This window comes from Pinus tabuliformis, chromosome 5_1 (genome assembly GCF_031772625.1).
Source record: "Pinus tabuliformis cultivar Carrire ecotype Pingquan chromosome 5_1, CPIR1, whole genome shotgun sequence".
Taxonomy (NCBI): Eukaryota; Viridiplantae; Streptophyta; class Pinopsida; order Pinales; family Pinaceae; genus Pinus; species Pinus tabuliformis.
In genome coordinates, this window is record NC_142305.1 from 202,974,151 (window position 1) to 203,001,746 (window position 27,596).

General features: G+C 39.8%; 1 pseudogene; it reads right to left on the reverse strand.

Annotated features, from left to right (window-relative positions):
• Positions 1-4,397: 4,397 nt before the first annotated feature.
• LOC149164101 (D-amino-acid transaminase, chloroplastic-like) overlaps positions 4,398-27,596 on the reverse strand; it is a 60,563-nt pseudogene continuing 37,364 nt past the window's right edge.

A 27,596-nucleotide genomic window follows, 5' to 3' on the forward strand; every position in this document is an offset into this window, starting at 1 on the left:
GTTCTATGACAAACCTAGAAGCACTCAATGGGTGCTTGACCTATAAATAAATTTATCTTGAGCATGAAACCCATTGCATCAAGAATGACAATAATAAATTTTCAAAATCTTGGAAAAGCAGCAAAACCAGACTCAAATCGAAGAGCTCGTTGTTCTAAATCCAACGACGCGAATGACACCTCAATCCGACATCGTATGAAGAAGTTATGGCCCACTGGTGCTTTTGGAAACAACTAAATTTTTTGCAGGCAAGACCCATAGGGACACTTGGGAAGCTAAGGCCAAAAGTACTGATGTTGACGTCAGTCATATGGATCTTGATGTTAGCAGGTGATATGGTCATATGGACGAGGGAGACCCAACAAGATTGCAACATGTGGCAGCATGACATTAACAACTCTGTTAGCAACCTAGTCAATTGTACGGGCCAATCAGAGCGTGACACGTGGCAGCCCAGTCAGCGTCACCAAATTTCCTTAAAGAGGCGACAATTTTGACCTTTCTCGTGGTTGGCGACGAGGAATTTGTTCCCTACATAAAATAACAATTGACCCCTAAAAATTGGGAAGGAAACTCGGCCGTTGAGATTTAAATAATAATATTTCAAAACAAATGTCAGTTGCCTGCCGGTGGACGGTCAACATTGCCGACTAGCCAACAGCCAAACCATTACGAAAACCACACACACAAACAAACACATACACATATATAGTTTTAAAATCCGATGGAGGGAGTTGAACTGTCCCAGCGGGTCCGTCAGCGCTGATATAAACCAAAAACGACACACCAAAAAACATTACCACTTGCACCTTTTGGGGTTCTACCCTAGGTCGCTCGGACCCCAAGTTCGGCATGCTACCGTTGAACCATGGTGACAAATTTTGATAAGTCTGCCCACTGTCTTAAACTTAAATTGTCTCAGACCCAATGCCAAGGAGGAGGCCGCATGGCGAAGCGGGAGCCACAAAACCCAACACATGACCTGTGCGCATTGAAATCGAGGTGGGAGAATATTCTTGATATATTCCAAGGATATTCCAAGAATATCCCTGTAGGGGAATCTTACAAAGAATCTAAAAGATTCCCTAAAGCTCCAGAGGCTACCTGCACAGAACAAGGTCAACTTTATAGTCATTTTTCATGATTTTTCGCGAGAAATCCAACTGTTCAGTTTGTTTCTTCATCAGAAGTCTACATTTTCAGGCCATCCCCAAAAGTGGAGGTATACGGTGTCATTTTCTAATTACTTGAAATTTGATTTTGTTGTCATTTAATGAAAGAGGCCTCCCCATATTGGGCAGGGCCCAGAGACATAGCCACACTGGGTGAACTCCTTTATCACGTTTTTTGTGTGCCTTTGATCTCATGGTTACATGATCTTTTAAAATGCAATTTTGTATGCATCCTTGAAGTAAAAGATTTGGATCAAGTTTGGTATTAGAACAGGGCTTCTTGATGTGAGTTGCATCAGTGAATGCTAACCAAGAACAAGCTCCAAAAAGGTGAAGGAAAATTCAAATCCTTTGATCACGAAGGGCGACATGCAGCACAAAGACAGAAAATGGCAAGATGAGGAAGCTCAAATAGAGGAAGAGAGAAATTATCGCAAGATCTTCTTCACCATGGCAGAGAAAGTGGACAAATTGTTTGCAAAATATGAGAAGACAATCAAGCCTGAGAAGAAAGAGCCAAATGATCATGCCTCGGTAAACCATGGTGGTGGAGGAGAAGACCCTCTTTCCTCTCCATCTTCCAGTGACAGTTCTTCTTCTTCCTCTTCTCCTCATTCTAACAGATATCATACAAATGCATCTAAAAAGCCATTTTTTAAGCTAAATGTAAAGTTTGATTTTCCCACATATAATGGAGAATGTAGTGCAGAGAAGTTAAACAATTGGATTAGACAGATCGAGGTTTGTTTCCAGATTCAGCAGATCGAGGAAGATGAGGCCAAGATCCAATCAACATCTCTTCGGCCAAGTGGCACCACTCTCATCTGGTGGGAGAGAAAATTTCAGAGAGGTAGCAAAAACTTGGGTAATCTCCTTTCTTCTTGGTCCAATTTTGTTTCTGCATTAGAAGATAAATTATATCCTTTGGGTTATCGACTAAAGGCTTTAATGGAATGACAATATTTGAGACTAGGAAAGGGTCAAAATGTGCAAAGCCTCACCGAAGAGTTTAGAAAACAAGCTTTAAATTTGGGCATTTCACTTGATTCACCAGAAACTGTAACAAAGTATATTGGTGCTTTACATAGTTACATCATGCATTCTTTGTTGTTGTTTGAGCCTACTACTATTAATGTGGCCAATGTGAAGGCCATTCACCTTGAAATCAAGGGCAAGAATGACAAAGAAGATCAACCCAAGAAATCATCTTTCAAACCTCATAATGGCAAGTTCAAAGGAAAAGGCAAGGGAAAGGACAAGACAACAACTACAACCAAGAAAGGAGGAGTAAAGTCATCTTGCACACATTGCAAGAAGGAAGGCCATGATGATGAACATTGTTGGAAGTCGCATCCAAAGTTGAGGCCAAAGAGATTTGGTGGAAAGGGCAAGCAAAAGACAATGGCAACCGTGCAACAGGACCTTGGATCTGATTCCAGTGACGAGACATAGATCACAGCAGTGGGCATACAAGGTAACCTTTCTCTTTATACTAATTAAAATTTTGAATTGCATGCAAGTACAAGTTCTTCAAATGAGTCTCTTGTTAATGAACAAAAGAGCATTGAATTATTCCACATTAGAGTTGTGATGAAACATACTAAAGTGGAAACCTTGTTTGATTTGGGTTCTCAAGTAAACTTGATTGTAGAATCCTTAGTTAATAAAATAGGGTTGGAGACCAAGCCTCATCCAAAACCCTAACCTCTTGTTTGGGTGTGTGACAAAGCCAAATTACACGTAACCAAACAATGTAGGGGCTACATTGCCTATCCCTGAGGGAGGTCAAGTTATTCTTTTTTTGAGGGCCAAATCATTGTTCTCAAGAGGGCCAAATTGCTTGTTCATGTGGAGGCTGAATCCATAATTCTACGAGGGTCAAGTTACTGACTACATGAGTGTTGGATTGATTAAGATATTTGTTGGAGTTTCTACTATAAGTGTTTATTTGTTTTGCATACAACGTGTTCAAAGATAAGCTTGCACACAAAGTGTTTGTCAAATTCCTAAAAGAGAAAATTTAATACTTTTGCAAGTTGTTCTAGCATATTTTAGCAAAAGGATATTATATTGATATCAAAATTTGGAAATATTGGTAAAATTATTTTTTCAAAATATTACATCTCGGTTGAAGCAACGAATGCGCTACTAAGTTCAAACCGTTGTTGGACTCATAAAGCTTGACGTGACAATGCCACTTGGACCAAGGGTAGGCCATGTGGGTGCCATGTGACGCCTTGGTGATGACTTTTCCTTCTGTAATAGGCCAAAATTTCTATCTAGCATAACATTTAATCTGAGACTCTGATCGAGGAGAAATTTATATGGCTGGAAAGTTCGCACCGAGCTAGATGTTACGATGATGACAAATTTTAATTCTGCAAACTTTGAAAAAGGAGCATTTTTTGTAACCCCCTCTTCATGGCAGATAATGGAGCTGAAGTTAAGATATTGGTAACACCTTCCACAACTCAAGATAGTAAAGGGGTGGGAAGGAGTGTTGCAACTTTCATTTTCTATGTATTCAAAACCAATGACTTGAAATCTGACTTTGTGGTTGAGATGAAACATAATATCTTTAGGATGTTGGCATGCCTAATCATGGCCAGGGTCTCCACCTCTGCTTCAAATTCATTTCCCCTCTTCGAAATCTTCTTAACATCCACCTCCTGCCCATTCCGAAGACTAGCCTTGTACACTTTTTTAGCGCCAACTGTTCCCATCACACTAACTTTGTTGATAGAGACAACCATCCCCATCCTCTGCACCGGAGCTTTGTCGTCCTAGTGCCAAGACATCTCGGGTATTGGCCTTTCTTTGCATTTCCTCATAATTCCAAGATAGATACCTATTGCCCCAAGATCTTGATTCTGAAACAAGATCATGACCTCTAACTTCATAGCAATTCAAATGAGAATCCGCGTCTCTAGAGGCCTGTCAAATGACAGATTGAATGTGGTTCTCAGGGCAGTGATGCACTTCGATTCTCAAATCTCGGCCTTTCTCAGGTTCTCAGCAATTAAATTTGCTTGCAATGGCCCGAAAGCCCAAGACATATATGATGACACCAATTCAAATTGTCAACTAACAAATCAGACATATTTGTAGATTTGATTTAAAAGTAATGGCCCATAGTCCAGCACTTAGGCAACCTAGCTTTCAAGTTTCACATAATACCAGAAATGAATTATTTTCATGTCTAAGTATTGCCAAACGAGATGAAGCTCATTTGATAGAATGAGAATTCTCCACTCCATGTGGAACTAGAATGCATATGTTTGCAGGTCCAGCGTTCATGTCCTCCAAAAGAAGATTTAAAAGAGCAAGCGTGACAGGACCTTCTTTTCCGTTTCCAATTGGATGCTCATCCCACATAACTGGGAGAACATACTCCTCATTTCCAATCAACATCATTTCTTCTACTGCTTTTCCTTCTTCCACCTTTATCTTCTCTATTCAAATACCCTTGATAAGTCCCTCCTCGAGGACTCTTGTCCTTCCTTGAGGATTCTTGGTACAAGAGCTAGCAAATGCTTTGGAGTACAACCACTGAGAATTTTCTCAAATGAAAAATGCGACATTTGCGTTTGGTTCTTCAGCAAAGGAACCTTCATTATCAAGCCAAATATCAACAAAAGATCTTTTTCTTCTACTTCTAGTTTAGAGAGAACATTGGGAAAATAATTTTCATTCTTCATGACTTCAAATTCAAGATGTTACAAGTTTTACACCTTGTCCATGTGGTGATGATTGTTCTTCAATAACCACTGCATAAAAAGCAGTAGGACAATCATATGAAGAAAGCAAGAAACCTCTGGGACTTGCAGTTAACTGATACCTTAACTCTCCTAGTTTGAATTATGATGCGGCCACTGTTTGCACAAGAGTACTTCTCAAATATGAGTGATTAAGAGGAACAATCTTGGCCATTGATGCAGATCGTAAAAACCGGTCTGGGTGGGTGATCCAAATGGATCCAAGAAACACTCTCTAAGTCTTGAAATCTTCTTAAAAATCATTTCAAAGGTCAAACCGATCGCATGAAAACAACCCTTGGAATGGCGAAAAACACTATCGGGAAGCAAAAAGACTGAGAAAACAGCAGAAACAGGCGTATCGATAGTTTAAAGCAACGTTGAATCAGAGCCATCGGATCTGGCTGATCAACGGTCCTGATCCGATCGACGAATAACAATCAATAAGGATGGACAGTGGGTATCAGCACAAGCCACATGACACTTGCGACAGCGATTGGCGGAGTTAATCTGGACCATCGAACAAATGCGCAGATCGACGGCCCATATTACATCGCAGGATCACTATCAGAGCTTGCAGGAGTGCTTACAACAATCCAGGGGTTATTGCGATGAGCGATTGCGATATTGCAATCGGAGTAGCCTAATGGAGCAGGGGGGCCAATACAAGCATAACTTGTGATAGCCAGACCCGATGGAAAAATAGGTGATAGCATATATTTTTTTAAGTCCAGTATGCGAGATTTTACAGTGTTTTAATGTATTTTCGTATTAAACGAAACACAAAGGGACAAAGCCATTGCAATAAGCGACAAAGACCAATAGGCAGACCTGATGGGAGAATAGGGTGCAGATATGAAATTTTGAAGTCCGTTTTAGCAGATTTTCATAGTTTTGAAAGGCATTTCTCTGTGTGACAGTCAGCGGCTGTTACAGGGATATCAACAACCCAATGCACTTATCTGTTAGGAAACAGGTGGCCACCTCCCCGAAAGGCGTTATGCGATGCTTGCTAATGCTTAGCAGGGGGATTCGAGTGGATAGAGGGATCGGGAGACCAAAGGCCAAGAAGGCGAAGGTGAATAGGCAGCCCTGAATGGCTTTAAATCCATAGGACGATAGGGACTGAGACAAAGAGGGAGTGTTGAGGAAGAACTACGATAGAAACTGAGAGTGAGAGAGTCCGTGTACTCAGGAGGCTTGAGTGGTTCAAGCTGAAGCTCTTGTTGTTCTTATTTGTTGTTGATACTCAAGTTGAGCTCACACAGTTGTAAAATTTGCACTGGAAGACATAATATAATGGCCACCACTGAGGCTGGACCGGGAGAAATAGCCCAAGGGTTGGGTGAATTCCATATTAATTTCGTTGTATCATGGATATTTTCTGTTATGTTTTTTTCCCTCACTGCTTAATTGTTCATACTTACTCGCAATCTGAATGATCCATTGCATAAGTAATATAGGCCGATTCATGCATATAAGTCTGCAAAACCTTATTATTGTCTTAGATCTCATTATCAGATCAAGTGGTATCAGAGCTTTAGGTTGCTAAGGTTAGACAAGCTTGTGCTGGAATATTTGTGAATGATAACTAGGTCAAAGATTAAATTAAGAGAAGGAGAACTGGTTGAAACTAACCCAGAAATTGGTAGAGTCTATCCTAGGAGGAAAATGGAAGAAGAAAATCCCTTGGAATCAGACTCTCAGTTCATGGATAGTATCATGACCATGAGATACATGGCAGAAGAAATGTATAGAGAATTTAAGAAAGGTCAAAGTGAAGATTCTTCAACTTCCAAACAAGACAAAGGAACAGAAGAATCTCTTCTAGATGGCCATTCTTAAGGCAAAGGGAAAGGAAAACAGGCTCCTCTATCCACACCTCCTGATAGCCTTGAAAATACAAAGAATAAAACATCTTTGATTAAATTAGATGTTAAATTTGATTTGCCAATATATGATGGAGAGTTAAATGCAGAGAATCTAGATAACTGGATTAGAAAAATTGATGTGTATTGTAGGGTGCAAAGCATTGATTCAGATAGGAGTAAAATTCAGCTGGTCAATCTATGCCTTGGAGGAACCGCCTTGGTATGGTGGGAAGGTAGGACACAAGTTGACTTGAAGAAGCATGGTAAAATTCTTTCTGTCTGGAGTGAATTTGTTTCTGCAATTAAAAAACAATTCTATCCACTAGCTTATATGCAACAAGCTATGATGAGTTGGAAAACTCTTCGCCAATTAAAAGGGAAAAGTGTACAAAGCTACACCCAAGAATTTAGAAAAAGAGCTTTGATTCTAGGCATTTATTTATACTCACTTGAAACTTTGCTGAAGTATATAGGTGGTCTACATAGTTATTTGAGGCCCATCATTCTCATGTTTAACCCTCCTAGTATAGATGAGGTATCTGTTCAGGCTACCCATCTAGAGGCTAGAGGCAAGAATGTGAACCCAAAGATTGGGGGATCATCAAAACCCATTGCAAGCAATAACAACCAAAAGAGGAAGAAGAAATGGAAAGAGAGGAAGGAAAATGTTGTACAAAAGGCCAAACCTTCATGCACTCACTGTAAGAAGGATGGACATGATGATGAACATTGTTGGTCGTTGCATCCGGAGCTAAAACCCAAGAAGTTCGATGGCAAGAAGAAGAAGGCAGTTGCTATTGTTCAGAAAGATTTGGGGTCAGACTCAGGTGATGAAACAACCATCACAACCACAGGTGCACAAGGTAAAAATTCTGAAGCATCTACTAGTAATTCTGCCCAAACTATTGATAGTGAAGAAAATGAGAGGAGATGACCTGAGCTTTTTCATATTAGAGTTATTTCCAAGCATCAAAAGATTGATACTTTGTTTGATAGTGGCTCGCAAGTAAACTTAATTTCTGAAGCAATTGTAAAGAAGCTGGGATTACTAACCACACCTCACAAGAAGCCATATCCATTGGGTTGGTTATGTGATAAAGCAAAGCTACAAGTGACTAGACAATGTAAACTTAGGTTTGCCATTGGTTCAACATTTGTAAATGAGGTTGAGTTAGATGTGATTCCCTTGGATATATGTGGAATTGTTTTAGGAAGTCCTTACTTGTATGATAGGAAAACCATTTTCTATAGAGCTGAAAATAAGTATCAACTTGTTAAAGATGGAATAGAATATATTGTAAGAGCTCACAAACTCAAAAATAATTATACTCTCATGAACTCAGGGCAGATGAAAAGGATTGTAAATTCATGCAAGAAATTTTTATTGATGGTTGTAAAGGAAAAGAAACCTGAAAAAACCAATGTATTTGAGGGTTGTGATGCTAAACAAAAAGCTAATTTAAAAAGAGTTGTTTCAGAATATGATATCTTATTTCAAAAACCTAAAGGTCTGCCACCAAAAAGAGAAGCTATACATGATATTAATTTGCAGCAAGATGCTCCGTTGCCTAACATTGGAATGTATAGGTTATCCTCTTTAGAGAATGTAGAAACCAAGAAGCAAGTACAGGAGTTTCTCGAGAAAGGGTTCGTAAGACCAAGCACATCACCATGCGGATCTCCAATCGTGTTGGTGAGGAAGAAAGATGGTTCGTGGAGGATGTGCATTGATTACTGAGCACTGAATAAAATAATGATCAAGAATCGTTATCCCCTTTGTCGCATTGACGATCTATTGGATCAGCTGAAAGAAGTTGTTTACTTTGCCAAGTTGGACGTATGTAGTGGTTACCATCAGGTCAAAGTAGCAGAGCAAGATTCATGGAAGACCACTTTCAAAAAAAAGCAAGCATTGTATGAATGGCTAGTTATGCCTTTTGGCTTAACTAATGCTCCTACAACTTTCATGAGAGTTATGAATTATGTACTCAAGCCTTTTATTGATGATTTTGTAATTGTATATCTAAATGACATTTTTTTATTCAGTAAAACATGGGAAGAACATTTGAAGCATGTAAAGCAAAGTCTAGATGTTTTGGAAAAGAAAATCTCTATGTTAATTTATCAAAGTTTGAATTTGGTAAAACATCTTCAAATTATTTGGGTCATATTGTAGGGGGTGGTGAATTGAAGATAGATCCCTCTAAGGTTGCAGTCATTGTAAACTGGCCTAAGCCCAAGTCTGCTACAAAAGTTAGAAGCTTCCTAGGAGCAGCACAATATTGGAGAAAGTTTATTGCTAACTTTTCCTTAATTGCAGCTCCCTTACATGCTTTAACAAGATCGAACAAGGTGTTTCAGTGGGGAGGCAAACAATAGAAAGCCTTCAACACCTTGAAGAAAAAAATTAGTACAGCCCCAGTACTAGCATTGCCAAATATTCAATAACCATTTGAGATCGAAACAGATGCCAGTGATTATGCCATGGGAGCAGTGTTGATGCAACATGGTAAACCCATATGCTACCATTCTAAGACTTTTAATTCTGCAGTAGTTAATTATCCTACATATGATAAAGAATTGTATGCATTAGTTCAGAGTGTGAAGAAGTGGAAACATTACTTAATGGGCAAAGAAACAATAATATATACTGATCATCAACCACTTCAGTACTTGCACTCACAAACTAAATTGCAGCAGTCAAGACACTATAGGTGGATGGGTTTCCTACAACAGTTTCATTTAGTCATCAGATATAAAAAGGGCATACACAATAAAGTTGCAAATATGTTGTCTAGACCAATTATAAATGCATCTACTATACTTAAGCATAATTCAGTCATGCATGAAAGCTACATTGAAAAATATGCTCAAGATATAGACTTTAAAGATGTATATGCAGCTTTAAGTAATGGAAAAAATGTAGAAGAATTGGATTACTATGTTAAGGACCAACTCTTGTATCATTTGGGAAAGCTATGCATTCCACAAATAGAGAGAGTTAACATAATTAAGGAGGCACATACTTCCCTGATATCAGGTCATTTTGGTGTAAGTAAAACAGTTGCACAGCTGCAAAGATACTATTATTGGCCAAAAATGCATGAAATGGTGTCTAGATATGTAAGAGGGTGTACCATGTGTGCTAAAAGAAAGCCCAGCAATAGAAAATCAGGCTTGTACACTCCACTACCAGTTCCTTCCTGTCCTTGGGAAAGTGTTTCCATGGACTTTGTCAAGGCAATTCCAAAATCTAGAAAGGGACATGACTATTTATATGTTATTGTGGACAGGTTCAACAAAATGTGTATTTTAATACCTTGTAATAAACAGATTACAGCTGAACAAACAGCGAAATTTTTCTTTCAGCATGTCTGGGTGCATTTTGGGTTACCCACTTCCATATTATCTGATCAAGACTCCCGATTTGTTGGGAAGTTTTGGTCAAGTCTGTGGGAATTAATGGACACCAGACTGAAGAAAAGCACAACCTTTTATCCACAGATAGATGGCCAAATAGAGGTAGTCAACAGGATAGTGATCCAGTTGCTCAAGGGTTATTGCAGCAAGCATCCCAAGCTTTGGGATGAGCACTTATGTTATGTGCAACATGCTTACAACCGTGCTAAACATTCTTCTACACAAAGATCTCCTTTTGAGACCTGTTTTGGTTTCATACCAAGGTCTCCCTTGGATTTTGTCTTTGAAAAAGACATAGCAGTTGTTGGACACAGTGATGTGGACAAAGCAACCAGATTCATTGAACAGATCCAAGAAATTCACCAGGAAGTGCAGGAGCAGCTGGAAAAGAGCCAAGCCAAATACAAGGCAAGGCATGATAAACACCGGGTGGAGCACAACTTCATGGCAATCACAAGGGTTAAAATGGAAATGGGTTCAGTTTTAGACAAGCTTGAACCATAGGGAACTATGCTTGGATTCGGTTTCATGTCTACACAAGCTTGAAATGAACAAACTATGCTTGGATTCAGTTTCATTTTTACACAAGCTTAAAATGAAAAACTGTTCTTGGAACTAGTTTCATTTTTATACAAGCTTGAAACGAGGAAAAGCATTGCTTGAAACTGGTTTCATTTTTACACAATCTTGAAATGAGAAAAAACTATGCTTGAAATTGGTTTACATGCCCCCAGCATGATGAAAGGGAGATTCTCCTATAACCAAATGGAAGTCACTGCAGTGAAGTAGGACGGTTATCCAACACCTTTTGGCTTTTTCCAGATAGGGACAAAGGTGAATGCGGTGATTCCCTTCACATAACCTACAAGGAAACCTAACTTTAGAATTAGGTGCACGCCCCCCAAGATTCATTACATTCACCTATGTAGACTACTCATGGCTATCAGGTGGATGGAATGAAGGTTCTTTCATGAGATCAAGTGAAAGAATCGACTGGGATTTTACAAGATCTACTCAAAGACTCGACTTGGAACTTTTCTCTCGGGGACCTTGTTTCATTTTTTAATGAGCTCGACACAAGACAAAGAACTATGCTCATATCCTCTTTTTCATTTTTTATAGGTTGACACAAGACCATGAACTATCCTCATTGGCCTGTTTCATTTTTTTAATGAGGTTGACACAGTAAAAGAACTGTCCTCGTGCGCCTTTGTTTCATTTTTTAATGAGGTTGACAGAAGACAACGAACTATAGTCGAACCCCTTGTTTCATTTTTTAATGAGGTTGACACAAGACAACGAACTATCCTCGGACTCCTTGGTTTCGCAACCCATACGAGGTCATGAAGGAGAGATCTAGTTCCAATTCCCCTAGTACATGATGTAGAACATCACTGAATTGATCGTCAGTTGATGTAGGTATGGAACAGGTTGCCACATAATTAACCTGGGGTGGGGATGATACCATTGGTACAAAAGGACCACTTAGGGAAGATGGTTGATTGGAAGCCATATTTGGACTCAGAAATGAAAGCTGGCCAATGGTGACAATTCCGCCTTCATGTAGGAAACAAATCACTCGAAAGAGTGTTGAAAAAATAGCTCCCATGTCATAAACATAGTCACGCCCAAGAAGTAAATTGTAATCTAAAGGTCCTGGGACTACCATCACATTCAGATAAATGGTTTTTCCTCCCAAAGTAATGGGTAACCGAGGGAGGATCCCTAATGGTCGACTCATCCCTCCATTAAAAGCCAACAGATTCTATGTAACTGGCACAAGTGGCGGCGAACTGAGTGCTTGCCAAGCAGTTGAGGAAAGGATACTCACAGACACACCTTCATCTATAATAGTGCCTGATACAATCATATTACAAACTTGTACTATGATCTGGAAAGGCACATAAGAAGGAAGGTGGAATTTGGCCACTCGATTCCAATCGAAGGAAGTGGCTAGACTACTTGGAGGGGGTACTGTAGAAATAGGAGAATTAACCCCTTCAGTTACGAGAACTGGAGGATTTTCCTCCTGTCTTGATGGAACAGGAGGATTTCCCCCAAGTTCATAGAATCTAAAGAAACAAAAACAACTTGAGTGGTATCATTTTCACTCTCTTCAGGAAAGGTACGATTAGCTGAAGGTGGAATCAAGTCAACTGTTACCTCGACCTGTTGATTTAGGTTGGGTATAAACTCATAGGATTCACTTTCAGAGAGAGTGGTTTCGATCGACGGTTGATTTTGGTCAGTCAATTCATCAACTAGTGAGGGATTTAGGGATAGTTTCCTGTAACCAGATGGAAGTCATTGCGGTGAGGCAGGACGGTTATCCAACACTTTTTTGGCTTCATCTAGATAGGGAAAAAGGTGAATGGGGTGATTCCCTTTACATAACCTACATGGAAACTTAACTTTGCCCTCCTTTCCATGAACTTTACTACCACTAGTTGATGGTGTGTCACCAACATGATCTCCAGAGGTTGATGACACAATATGATGTGAAAGAGAAGACCATTCTTCTAAGATCTGAGGAATATCAGGACATATTTTGAAGAAGATGGTGCACCGCACAAATTTTGCATGGATATCGAACTTTGTGAGGCTTGACAGAAGGTTTCTCATCATATGTTGCACTCAAAGCAATGGTTGCTTGGTTGGCACTCTACTGAATTTGCTTTTTCTTCTTCTTCTTCCCTTTCTTCATCTTCTTAGCCACCTGGTTACTAGTACTAGTACTTTCACTAGGCGAAGAGGAAGAAGGGGAGGAAGAAACAACCAAGGAAGAAGACAAAGGGTCAACTTTAGGATCAACTGGAGGTTGATTCTTTTCCAGTTGAAGGTGTACCTGATTGCTGAGAAATCACGAAATTTTGAACCAAGGAGGTTGAAAACAACCATACTGGCAAGCCAATGATAAATCCTGGAAGGGACAATGTAGCCATATAAGGAGCACCAATATTTCTGAAAGGAGGAAAAGGATTAGGATTCCCATCAAAAGGAATTCCTTGATCTGTGGACTCTAGATTTTTCGCCATATGTTTCAACCTAAGATCAAATAAGGAGCGAGCGTGGAGGATGTTATCCATGGTCAATTAATGTTTACGACACTGGAACACAACTTCACCTTTTCATTTTTAAAGAGTTGAGAAAAAATAAAAGATGACTCTAGCTTGCTTTCGGTGTTTAATGAGACTGAAAGGAAAAGTGCTCAAATGATCCTTTTACTTTTAAAGAGTAGAAAAAGGAATGAAATTTACTGCTCTAGAGATTCTAGACAAGAGCATTTACCAGAGAAATCGTAAAACTGGAATATACACCTTGGTGATAAATGAAAGAGAAATGACCAAGGACTTTACGTATGGCAGTCAATCTTGCCAAATGATGTTTTCTGTGCATTGCGATTGGTAAGGTGGCAGGCTCGGCTTCCTAGGGATAAAGGATTTCAAGCTATTGGGGTCTTCCACCATATAATCGATGGTACAGGGAGCATAAGTCCATACTAGCACTTATTGAATCACATAGGAGGAATCGCCCAACCTCAGTGAAAACGACAGCCACTAGGTTTAAAGATGCCAGAACACGTCTCTAGCTTAGACCTATAGATGTTTTCGTTAAGTTCCAATGCGTTATTAGATTAATTGATGTAAATTTTAAGTTGATCTTGCTTAATATTTTCCTTTGAGGGTTCACCATGAGATGTTTTCCAAAATTACTAAGAATGCAACTAGAATGAGAAGCACTCTTTCCATTTGTTTCAGCAATGAAAATCCTAGCTATGAGGGATAGAGCATACAAGTACATTTTGAACTAGCAACAAAGAGCACAAACTAGATGCAATTACCTAAACCATTCCTTTCAAGAATTCACAAACTTTAATATTCACAATGCATGTTTTTCTTTTTAGTTTCTCTTAATGTGAATGATGCAATAAGAAAAACTAATACACAAACGATTCAAAAGTCTTTTCATTGAAAATGATGATTTGTGACAATTTCTTTGAAAGGGAAAGGAAGACTATACAACACTTTCGATTTTAAAGAAATGAAGATTTTCGACACTTTAAATGAAAATACAAATCAAATGCACACATCAATCAATCGATCTTTTATGAATGAAGATTTTACAACAATTTAGTTTTCAAAGGAAAAGGTGACTTTACGACACTTTCTTTCAACAAAGATCAATCGACCAAAAAATAACTTTGACTATAGACTAATAATGACAAAGAAAAAATTAAAGAAACATTAATCAATACAATCAAAGTAGGGTTGGAATAAGGAAATAAAAGATTGTTTTTAGAGATAGGACATCATTTACATTCAACAAGAAATTCAAATTGACGAAAATTGACAAAAAAATTTAGTTCCTAGATGGGAAAACTGACCCTAAAGGGATCATCGCAAGCAGCAGTTAGAGAAAGTGCAATGCATCGCACTAGATCTATATAGGAAGTGCACTGCATCGCACTGTGTCAGTCATAGAAGTGCGATGATTACTGAAGGAAATTTTATGCTTAAATTTGATTCAATTTTCAGTGATTTTAGACTTGAATTCCATAAATGAAAAGAAGTACAGTACTTGAAAGTGATTTAAAAGATAGATAAGATACTACAAGGGATAGGATCGTTCCCCAGCAGAGTCGCCATTTTGTTTTGGGAAAATTGAGTGTTTCTTCAAACGCCTAACCCTCTAGACCTAGTAGCTAGTCTAGAAACAACAGACAAAGTAATTCATCACTTTTCCTATAGTTAACAGATAAGATAAAGAAGAACAAAGGTACCAACCTATAACTTTCACTTGATCCCTCTCTCGTTTGACCGATTTCACCACTCCTTTCTGTACTTAACTCGCTTGGAAAGTACCTGCACATAAGCTGAGACAAAAACGCATCAAAGTATACAATAATGACTATCTGTTAACTAAACATATCATTGAATCAAGAATACGATATACATCATATAAACACAAGAATGGAAAAAGCTTAGAATTCTTTATTGATAGAAGGAAAGATTACAACCCATGTAGATGCATGATCGATTTAGTGTCATCCTTCCAGCTTCAAACCCTTCTCTCCTCGTGAAGCAACAATTTGACATCATCACAATACTCTTGCAAATCTCACTCAAACAACATTTCCTTAGCTCCAAAAGTTCCAACCTCTCCAAGCCTTTCAATGATTGGTCCATTTATAGCTGAATGGATCAGGTTAAGCCATTAATGGCCCTCATGAATGCTTTGCCAAAATTGGGAAGTGGTTCCATGGATGAAGTGATAATGGATTCAGGTTCATTCATCCTCTTCCTCATCCAAAAGCGAGCTCCATCCATCTGGAAACTTCCAGAAGCATCCATTGGATGAGGAATCCAATGGATTCATTTCAAGAATTCAATGAATCTCGCTCAGCGGACGTGAAACAAAGGCTAGGTGAGATGCATAGCACCCAGACAGTGTAGGTTCTGCAATGCATTGCAGCCTGATAGAAGGCCACCTGCGTTGATCTCTCTAGGGGCATTTATTGGATGAATGGTGGCATGAAACTCTTGGGAGGCAAGCATGATGTAGGTTTACCTCATTAGGGAATGAAAACAACTAAATTAGGGGTTGATGGACCCTAAAAATACGAATCTGGAAGTCAGGGTTGATGTGCTGAAATTGACCTGTAACATTGTCCCACACCATCCTTTTATCCTAGGGTATGCACATCAGGTTGAACCTAACCATGACTAAGTTTCTAGCCATATCAACCATTGAGTCATTTTTCACTAGGACATTTGATGAGAAATGAACTTCAGGTTGAACCTCAAGTTTTTCATAGTCTTTCTCAGTCAAATCAAGTTATAACTCAATATTTTCCAACCTTTTTAATATATTTTCCTTCAAGCTACCTAAATCATCTTCACTGCTAAATTTCCCTAGAAGCAGAGGTTGAGGTTGTATTTGTATATAAGTCTCACTATTTTGGCATTGCTTTAACACAAATGAGGCATCTGAATTTTTGCAATAATCCAGTCTAACCATTTCAGAAGCATGCATACTTCCAACCTCTTCATTTTTCTTAGTTCCATCACTGATACCAAGGCCTACAACTCAATTCATTTGTATTGCAAAAATGTCCTTATCCATTTCAACACATGCATCACCAGAACCTACACATGTTTTTTGATTTTGCAGTAAAATAATATTATAACCATAAATTAGAAATCAAAGTGGCACTAGAAACTACTTATAGACACAAGTTCAAAGATAATGGAACTATCTTGTAGGAAAACAAGCCGAATAACCATCACTTCCAACCCATTTAGAAGTTGCTAATAGTGAAATGGTTCTTGAAATTTAATGGAAATTGCAAATGAAAACTTATCATATAATATTCCTAGTAAATGATGCCCCCACAACATCCTGAAGATGAACTTATGCTATTATGAAATACCATATTTTATTTTAAATAATTACTAAAATATTTACTACGTAATAGGTTGTCGTTAAGAAATGACTTTACATCAGTAGCGAGTCCAATACAGGGTAAGTCATCATTCCTACATATATATCCACTAAACTTTGCTATTTTAGTGAATCTTAAAACTCACAATATCTCATAATAAAAGCTATATGGTTTATAAGAGTAACATTTTACCTATATTGTAACAACATTCTGAACACAAAACCACCACCCAATAACCCATTATGTGTGCAAGACATCGATAATCAATCATATTAAGGCCTGATCTATATAAACAGAAAAATACAAGGAAAACATAGATTATTAAATTAGGGTTCAGGATAAATGAATAAAACCACAAAAAGTCCATTACTGGGTACATAACAACTTTTTCACTGGAAAACATGCAAGTTACTAAACCATTTATATGTTTAACACATATAAAGTAAATGGTTGAAAAAAACAGTTTGTGGCCTAGGTTGCAGGAACAATTAACCAAAATTATAAATAATAGTTACAACACTTACCATCAGAAACCACTTTTGTAGAAATTTCTTCTTGACCATGTCCTATACCTTGATGAGGATTGTCAGCATGACTTAATAATTTTTCCTCTGAACAATTACTCACCCTTCCAAAGGCAATCTTTAGCTCCTCTAGCCATCTTTTTCCCACAAAATGTGTTCTTGTCAAGAAGGAGTAGAGAAAGATTTCTATACCACTTTTTAATTAAATAATCAATTTTTGTTGCTTCCAACTACAAAATTCTATACTAATCAGTATCATATCCATTTAATTATGCATGGGCAACACAATTCACATCACAACAACAACCATCTAGGAGAGATTCTCAAGTGAAGGAAATAGTTGCACACAATTGAAGAACCACATGAATTGTAATTGTTGGAGGGTCTAGTTGCAAATATTTGAATGATATAATCATTACTAGGTTTTTAATCTGTTTTCATATATCCAAAAGGATTTCCCAAAATCTACGTGAATGGACTATTGCCTTTAATGTTGTCATCGAAAGAAGAATTTTTCCTATTACCTACAACACCTACACTAGCTAAAGTTATATCTTCAGAATCAGAGGTAGGTGAAGTTCCTTGCATAGAACCAATGTTCTTGGAATCTATAGTAAGCTAAAGTTATCATTGAATCATATGGTCAACTATGAGCAATAACATAGTCACCCACTTGGGAACTGAAGCTTTTTCACCTGTCATATAAAAAAATTCAATAAGTCCAATGTATACCAACAAGTCCATTATTGGGTCCTATATCTCTAGTATTGTTGTCTTCACTAAAAACTAATGCCAACATATGAGAAATAATTGATAATGGACTAGTTCCTTTTTTAGATCCATCCACCTTACAAATCTTTAGTTGTTGAATAAGGAGGGAAACCACTCTTAGAAGGTATTGGCCTTTGTTTTAGTTTCAAAAAGTCACAATCAAATTAGTCATGGAAAGAGAAATCACATCTTTACTTTGCAATAGATTCATACATGTAGTTAAGATATCCTCAACGAGAGGATTTTCTAGAGCCATCTCTTCATAAGAAACATCTCTTCCTTTTTCATTATTATTGTCTTTGGGAACTTTTATCACTCAGGTTGTCCTTAAGCTCCGGAAAAGGATACGGTCGAGGTAACCACAAACCAACTTTGGACTGCAGGTTCTAGCCAACCTGCAATCAGAGAGGGCTCTCTCTTTTAGATTTAGCTTTGTTTGAAAAATATTTTAGGCTAGGTCTTGAGTTGAGAGGGTTTTTGTTTTGTTTTTAGTGGGAAGGAAGATGTCTCAAGTAGAGAGGCAAAACATAGTCTGGTAAGTTTCAAACCATTGGGCGTGGAGTCAAGGAGTGGGACTGCTGGTGCGTTTTCTTGGTCACAAGAGAAATAAGGAGCGAGGTAGCTACTGATGAAACAACACTTAAAGCTTAAAAGGATGGAATGAGGGATAAGGAATGAGAGGCAATAAAGAATCTCTCACTCGGCTTAATAGGGGGAAGGTGAATGAGCTCTGTCTAGGAGCAATTAAGAATTCCTAGACAACTATCAAATATGAAGGGATTAGGGGAAACATGAGCCATATGGAATTCATATTCATTACTAACCCAGATGAAAACATAAAGAAATAGCAGAAAATGAGCATAGAGGGCGTTTAAACCAATTCTAGACTATTCTTTATTTCTACTATTTTAGACGGTATATCAATGGAAAAACAGAGGTAGGAAAACTTATTGAGTCATGTTGCAGCACAAGAATTCCAAATTCACTTCTTCAAAACCATTAGACACAGAGCAGAAAGTCTTTCCTCCAAGCCTTTCAGCAGTCTTTGATTACAGAAACATATCAAGTATACAGTGCGAGTCTCAACTGAAGACCATCAACCAACCGACCCTTAAAACAATACAGAGGGTGGTATATATAGGGAAGATTTATCCAAAATTTATCTATTGTAGCCGACCTAACAGGTCTGACAGAAAACTGATTGCTTTAACGTAATCTTATCCAGAAATAAATGCTAGAAAAATATCTTTGAGCTATGTTGGGGGCAACTGTAACAAGATGAGTTGACGTCTGTCCTGGTGGCTGTGTGTTGTTCATCTCTTATAACTGTGCATTGGTCTTTGCACCCTTGCTGTTCGATGGCATTGAATGCTCCTGACTGTGATTTGAGAGCTAGGACGGGTTTACTCTTCTTGTTTTTGACTTTCTGGGGGGCTCATCAATGTTCAGGTGCTTCGGGCCCCTAAAAAATCTTCGGATTGTACTCTTTGGCTCTCCTCCTTCCTCTGATACTCTTTGGCACTAAATTGATGCTGTTTTGGCATGCTGTGGGTCTCATTCACAAATTAATGGCCGTTGTTCAGCCTCTGTTTGTTTCAAAACTATTTTATGCTCCTTCCGGCAAGCTTTGCGAAGAAAAATGGGTCATTCGGCGCCTTTCGGGCTTGTTGGGGGCCGTAGAATGAAAAGATTCCCTGAAGATTCCCCATTCAGGCCCAAAAAATAAAAACTGCCTCAGAATTGGATTCCGGGGCCCGAAGTGCGATTTTTGCCTCTGCGCAAAAAACTGATGATGACGTGATGTTGTACGGCGGGTGACGTCAGCGATGATGTCAACATGATGACGTGGTGGGATGACATCAGCATGACATCATCATGTACGGACGGTGACGTGGCATGACACGTGGCAAGGGGCCACGCAGGCAGATGATTGGACATGTGACTGGGCAGAGGGGGGTGACGTAAGCAGTGACTGTGCAGGGGGTGACGTATGCGGTGATGTCACCGGGCAGGAGGCGGTAAGCGGTATTGTGGCGCACCACCTTTGGGGGAGAGCGGTTTCGTGATGGGGGCCTCCGCCACAGCCCAGGAGCTGATGCGTGGCGGGATTTGGGTGGCAATACCGCCCATCTCCCGGACGCTAAAGCTTGGGCGGTTCGGGGATGGGGCGGCCCTCCAGCCATTGATCTGCGGGGTGGATAATCCGACGGCTAGTGGCGAAGGTAATACGGCGGGGAGATACGGCGGGGGAATATTCAAAGAATATTCCTTTTTTAATAATGTGCACGGTGGGTTATAACTTAGGGAATGGTGGATTATGAGGGTTAATAGGGGCGGGGTTAATATTTTACACGAAAAACTTTGGGTTAGGGGCGACGAAAGGGGGTTTGCGCGCGGTTGAAGTTTTTACAGCTGGGACTTGGGGATGAGGGGTAAAACGTGGGTTTTTGAGGGTTTTAGGGCTAGGGGAGAGGTTGTTAGCATGACCAGGTGTCATCTAACCCTTGCTATGACTCGGATGGGCTAAAAACAGCCCCAAATGGACTATTTTTTCCCGAACTTTATAAAAATATGGCTATATTGCCAGGGAGGGGATATTTACATAGGGTAGTTATATGTACATAGCTTTAGTAGGGGAATGGGAAAACTGATAGGGAGTTATATAATACTGTTAGTAGTTAATATGAAGGTGACTAGCAAGCGCTAAGGTCAGGGACCTTAGGCAAATTTTGGGGAAAAGAACTTGTAGAGAAATGAACTCCTTGAGTGAAGCAGATCTTCACCAAGGCAACTGATATGGAGTATGATGAGACTAAGAGGCTCAAGTAGATCTTGACCTCTTTGGGCCGTTAGTAAGTGACTTGGGAAATTAAAAGAAGGGGGAAGTTAGTGATGTCCAGCTCTGAGCTCCTTTGAATAAAACTGCCTGCACTGATCTGAAAAGATAAAACAGTTTGAAACACAAAATTGATCATCAATCATCATTCTGCAACCACAGCTACCTACCCAGCCTACTCACCTAACATTTTTTTCTTTTTCTTTGGGTGCACTTAGACTTGCAGACCCAGATTTACAATTTTCTTTTGAATTCCTCCTATCTAGATCTATACTTATTTCTGCCAGGGCCCAGATTAAACAGTTGGGTCCCTTTGATTCTCTACCTATCTATAAATCTGCCAAGATTAAACTGTTTGGACAGATATCATTCTCTATATTCTAAAACAGGAAATTGAAACCTAGGGAGGCCAGGATTTAGCTGTTTGGCCTTCCCTTAACTGAAAAAATTATCAAAAATGGAATACAATAGTGGCATTTGGACCAGCACACTTTCATTGCTTCTTGTGGAAATATGGAACACTGCAGCTTGCAAAGTATGACATATTTGGCATGTAAAAATGTCAATCATGAAAGATGAATACCTGCTGCAGTAGGAGGCTAACAGTGGCTCCACTTGGGGATGGCTTTTCCTTGTGAAAAACCAAGAACAGCAGGTCAGACTGCCTTGTATTCAATTGCTGCTGTATTCTGCAAAATTTTCCTGGCCGGCTGCCTTATTAATCCTACCTACCTACCCTAACCAACATTTCCTTTGCTGTTAGGTGTAATGAAACAGCCAATGCAGCCACTTAAGCATTATGAACATGAATGGCTTCTGCTGCTCGTGCTTGCTGTTACTTGAAATGGAGATCTTGCAATCTGATGTGGCTTTGTTAATCTTTGAGAAGATCAGGTAACTGCTCACCTTCTTTGCTGAAATAAAAAACTGTACAAAAGGGTCCTGTAGCATATATACATTATTGCTGGATTGAACTAAAGAACTGTACAAAAGTTTGGGATAGCTATCATGCTTTAGAATTGGGGGATCATCAACCACTCGATACCATGGTTCGCAACCTGCTATCGGAGAAGAGCAGTGTTTTACCTCATCACGCAACTTACTATCAGATGAATTCTACAAAACATGGAATGGTACCTGTAATTCTTTGAAAGCTGGCTCAGATGGCACTTGACAGATTTGCGCTGACTATTCTTTTGTTTCTTCAAATATCTCAGATGGCTGCAAACCCAACGGTGGGGAATCCAGTTGGATTATCTGGTCACATGCTGCCACTTCTGAGTCTTCCTCAATCTGACATTCACTGGCACTTTGGGGCTGCAAATCTAGTAGTGATACTTTAGGAGCAGGGCCTGGATTTTCCTCTAGCTGATCAGTAACAGAATATGGTGACACTTGATTGTTAACGGCATGATAATTATCCCTAATAAACTGAAAAGACTTGAAACAAAATGGTAAAGCTCCTTCACTGAATTTAAAATTTTCTGCCTTTTCCGCCTTTTCCTCATAGTTGAAATGGGCATGCTGATCATTGTTTTCAGGCAGCTGATCCTGAACTGTGCTCTCTGCAAAAATAAGATGTGACTCTTCTGCAAGACTGATTTGGTCGTTAGGCTCACAGTCATCATCATACTGATCATATTTGGGCAGACAGTTGAAAGAAGAGAATCTATTATATTCATACATTATATCAGGAGACTGCTCCATCATGTATGGCGGTATGAATATGTCATCTGTTTTGTAGCTAGTTTGTTTATGAATATCATTACCTTCCTTTTGCAAAACAGATCTGTTCTGGTGCTCTAAACATTCAACTTCTATTGTGCACATCTGCTTTAATTCCTCTGCTTTCTCTAAAAAGATGTCAAGTTCATCCTCTTTTTTTGCTTTTAACTTCTCCTCCCTAACTTTCAGATTAACCTCTACATCTACTGCCATGTTCTGCATCTGTTGCATAGTAGAGGGGCTCCTTTCTCTCAGATGAAATTCCATTTCTGGATCAAATGCTGTTGGATAATGTAATAGGGCCAAATCAGGGGGAGGTCTTATATTCAATGGTATGGAATGATAAACTTGATTGAATCGGTCAGAAAACTGCTGAATAGATTCATTTGGAATTCTTTTTAACTGATTATATTCTTCTATGAGCACGAGGAAATTGACTTTGATCATCCATCTATCAAGGAAGAGTTTGAACAACTGCTGGAGATTTGAGATGCTTGCCTCAGGCAATGCTTTAAACCAAGTCCTAACTTCACTTTGCAAAGAAAGGGCAAACAGCCTAACACTAACATCCTCATCCTCCACTTCAAAAATGTTCAAATAATCTTCAAAGGCCTGAATATGCTTTTGAGCAGTAACTCCACTCTCTCCATCAAATCTTGGGAGATATATGGGATGATTTTTGGGCAAAGGATTAAGCACGGGAGGCAGAATGAGTGGTTTATATCTATCAGAAACTTTACGAGGTACGTGATTGTGTACAGGGACTAAATGACTGGGTTCGATATGAACAGGGATAGGATGATTTGTTTTGACAGTAGTGTCCTCCTTGACTATAAGGTGAGCATTAGCAGCATTTAAAGGATGTTGTTCGGGTGTGCAAGGAGGGCTTTCTTCAACATTTTCTACGGGAAAAACATAAAAGTCAAGTTCAAACAATATGTACAACAAAAACTTTATGGAGGAGAAAGAACATGACCTCTTGGATAATAATCCAAGTCAAAAGCCTGATCTGCTCATAAATTTCTTTTGGGTTCATTTCTCCAGTGGAGTCTTTATTATGAGGATGATGTGGAGTCGCCAGGTGGATACGCTAACTTTGAGTGCCTGATCTCTGTCCACCATCAAAGATCAGAACTTAAACTTTGGAAAAGTAGTTTTGAAGGTCTGGGTCTTCCCAGTGGAGCTTTCCAACTTTCTTTGTGAAACTATCTGAGGAAGTTCCCCAGCGGAGCATTCCAACTTAATCAATAAAACTTTCTGAGGATTAGGTCCCCAGCGGAGTCGCCATTATGTTAACACTCAGGTTCTCCTTAAGCTCCGGAAAAGGATACGGCCGAGGTAACCACAAACCAACTTTGGACTGCAGGTTCTAGCCAACCTGCAATCAGAGAGGGCTCTCTCTTTCAGATTTAGCTTTGTTTGAAAAATATTTTAGGCTAGGTCTTGAGTTAAGAGGGTTTTTGTTTTGTTTTTGGTGGGAAGGAAGATGTCTCAAGTAGAGAGGCAAAACATAGTCTGGTAAGTTTCAAACCATTGGGCGTGGAGTCAAGGAGTGGGACTGCTGGTGCATTTTCTTGGTCACAAGAGAAATAAGGAGCGAGGTAGCTGCTCATGAAACAACACTTAAAGCTTAAAAGGATGGAATGAGGGATAAGGAATGAGAGGCAATAAAGAATCTCTCACTCGGCTTAAAAGGGGGAAGGTGAATGAGCTCTGTCTAGGAGCAATTAAGAATTCCTAGACAACTGTCAAATATGAAGGGATTAGGGGAAACATGAGCCATATGGAATTCATATTCATTACTAACCCAGATGAAAACATAAAGAAATAGCAGAAAATGAGCATAGAGGGCGTTTAAACCAATTCTAGACTATTCTTTCTTTCTACTATTTTAGACGGTATATCAATGGAAAAACAGAGGTAGGAAAACTTATTGAGTCATGTTGCAGCACAAGAATTCCAAATTCACTTCTTCAAAACCATTAGACACAGAGCAGATAGTCTTTTCTCCAAGCCTTTCAGCAGTCTTTGATTACAGAAACATATCAAGTATACAGTGCGAGTCTCAACTGAAGACCATCAACCAACCGACCCTTAAAACAATACAGAGGGTGGTATATATAGGGAAGATTTATCCAAAATTTATCTATTGCAGCCGACCTAACAGGTCTGACAGAAAACTGATTGCTTTAACCTAATCTTATCCAGAAATAAATGCTAGAAAAATATCTTTGAGCTATGCTGGGGGCAGCTGTAACAAGATGAGTTGACGTCTGTCCTGGTGGCTGTGTGCTGTTCATCTCTTATAACTGTGCATTGGTCTTTGCACCCTTGTTTTTCGGCAGCATTGAATGCTTTTGACTGTGATTTGAGAGCTAGGACGGGGTTACTCTTCTTGTTTTTGACTTTCTGGGGGGCTCATCAATGTTCAGGTGCTTTGAGCCCCTAAAAAATCTTCGGCTAATACTCTTTGGCTCTCCTCCTTCCTCTGATACTCTTTGGCACTAAATTGATGTTGTTCTGGCGTGCTGTGGGTCTCATTCACAAATTAATGGCCATTTTTCGGCCTATGTTTCTTTCAAAACTGTTTTCTGCTCCTTCCGGCAAGCTTTGCGAAGAAAAATGGGTCATTCGGCGCCTTTCAGGCTTGCTGGGGGCCGCAGAATGAAAAGATTCCCTGAAGATTCCCCATTCAGGCCTCATCAAAAACTGCCTCAAAATTGGATTCCAGGGCCCCGAAGTGCGATTCCCGCCTCTGCACCAAAAACTGATGATGACGTGAGCATGACGTCAGCATGACATGACGTTGTACGGCGGGTGATGTCAGCGATGACGTCAGCATGATGACGTGGCAGGATGACGTCAGCATGACATCATCATGTATGGACGGTGACGTGGCATGACACATGGCAAGGGGCCATGCAGGCAGATGACTAGACATGTGACTGGGCAAAGGGGGGTGACATAAGCGGTGACTGTGCAGGGGGTGACATATGCGGTGACGTCACCGGGCAGGAGGCGGTAAGCGGTATTGTGGCGCACCACCTTTGGGAGAGAGCGGTTTTGTGAGGGGGGCCTGCGTCACAGCCCAGGAGCTGATGCGTGGCGGGAGTACGGCGGCAATACCGCCCATCTCCCGGACGCTAAAGCTCAGGCGGTTCGGGGATGGGGCGGCCCGCAAGCCATTGATCTGCAAGGTGGATAATCCGACGGCTGGCGGCGAAGGTAATACGGCGGGGAGATACGGCGGGGGAATATTCAAAGAATATTCCTTTTTTTAACGCGCGTGGTGGGTTATAACTTAGGGAACGGTGGATTATGAGGGTTAATAGGCGTGGGGTTAATATTTTACACGAAAAACTTTGGGTTAGGGGCGGCGAAAGGGGGTTTGCGTGCGGTTGAAGTTTTTACAGCTGGGACTTGGGGATGAGGAGTAAAACGTGGGTTTTTGAGGGTTTTAGTGCTAGGGGAGAGGTTGTTAGCATGACCAGGTGTTATCTAACCCCTGCTATGACTCGGATGGGCTAAAAACAACCCTAGATGGACTATTTTTCCCCGGACTTTATAAAAATATGGCTATATTGCCAGGGAGGGATATTTACATAGGGAGTTATATGTACATAGCTTTAGTAGGGTAATGGGAAAACTGATAGGGAGTTATATAATACTGTTAGTAGTTAATATGAAGGTGACTAGCAAGCGCTAAGGTCAGGGACCTTAGGCAAATTTTGGGGAAAAGAACTTGTAGAGAAATGAACTCCTTGAGTGAAGCAGATCTTCACCAAGGCAACTGATATGGAGTATGATGAGACTAAGAGGCTCAAGCAGATCTTGACCTCTTTGGGGAGTTAGTAAGTGACTTGGGAAATTAGAAGAAGGGGGAAGTTAGTGATGTCCAGCTCTGAGCTCCTTTGAATAAAACTGCCTGCACTGATCTGAAAAGATAAAACAGTTTGAAACACAAAATTGATCATCAATCATCATTCTGCAACCACAGCTACCTACCCAGCCTACTCACCTAACATTTTTTTCTTTTTCTTTGGGTGCACTTAGACTTGCAGACCCAGATTTACAATTTTCTTTTGAATTCCTCCTATCTAGATCTATACTTATTTCTGCCAGGGCCCAGATTAAACAGTTGGGTCCCTTTGATTCTCTACCTGTCTATAAATCTGCCAAGATTAAACTGTTTGGACAGATATCATTCTCTATATTCTAAAAAAGGAAATTGAAACCTAGGGAGGCCAAGATTTAGCTGTTTGGCCTTCCCTTAACTAAAAAACTTATCAAAAATGGAATACAGCAGTGGCATTTGGACCAGCACACTTTCATTGCTTCTTGTGGAAATATGGAACACTGCAGCTTGCAAAGTATGACATATTTGGCATGTAAAAATGTCAACCATGAAAATGAATACCTGCTGCAGCAGGAGGCTAACAGTGGCTCCACTTGGGGATGGCTTTTCCTTGTGAAAAGCCAAGAACAGCAGGTCAGACTGCCTTGTATTCAATTGCTACTGTATTCTGCAAAATTTGCCTGGCCGGCTGCCTTATTAATCCTACCTACCTACCCTAACCAGCATTTCCTTTGTTGTTAGGTGTAATGAAACAGCCAATGCAGCCACTTAAGCATTATGAACATGAATGGCTTCTGCTGCTCATGCTTGCTGTTACTTGAAATGGAGATCTTGCAATCTGATGTGGCTTTGTTAATATTTGAGAAGATCAGGTAACTGCTCACCTTCTTTGCTAAAATAAGAAACTGTACAAAAGGGTCTTGTAGCATATATACATTATTGCTGGACTGAACTAAAGAACTGTACAAAAGTTTGGGATAGCTATCATGCTTTAGAATTGGGGGATCATCAACCACTTGATACCATGGTTCGCAGCCTGCTAGCGGAGAAGAGCAATGTTTTACCTCATCACGCAGCTTACTATCAGATGAATTCTGCAAAACATGGGATGGTACCTGTAATTCTTTGAAAGCTGGCTCAGATGGCACTTGACAGATTTGCGCTGACTGTTCTTTTTCTTCTTCAAATATCTCAGATGGCTGCAAACCCAATGGCAGGGAATCC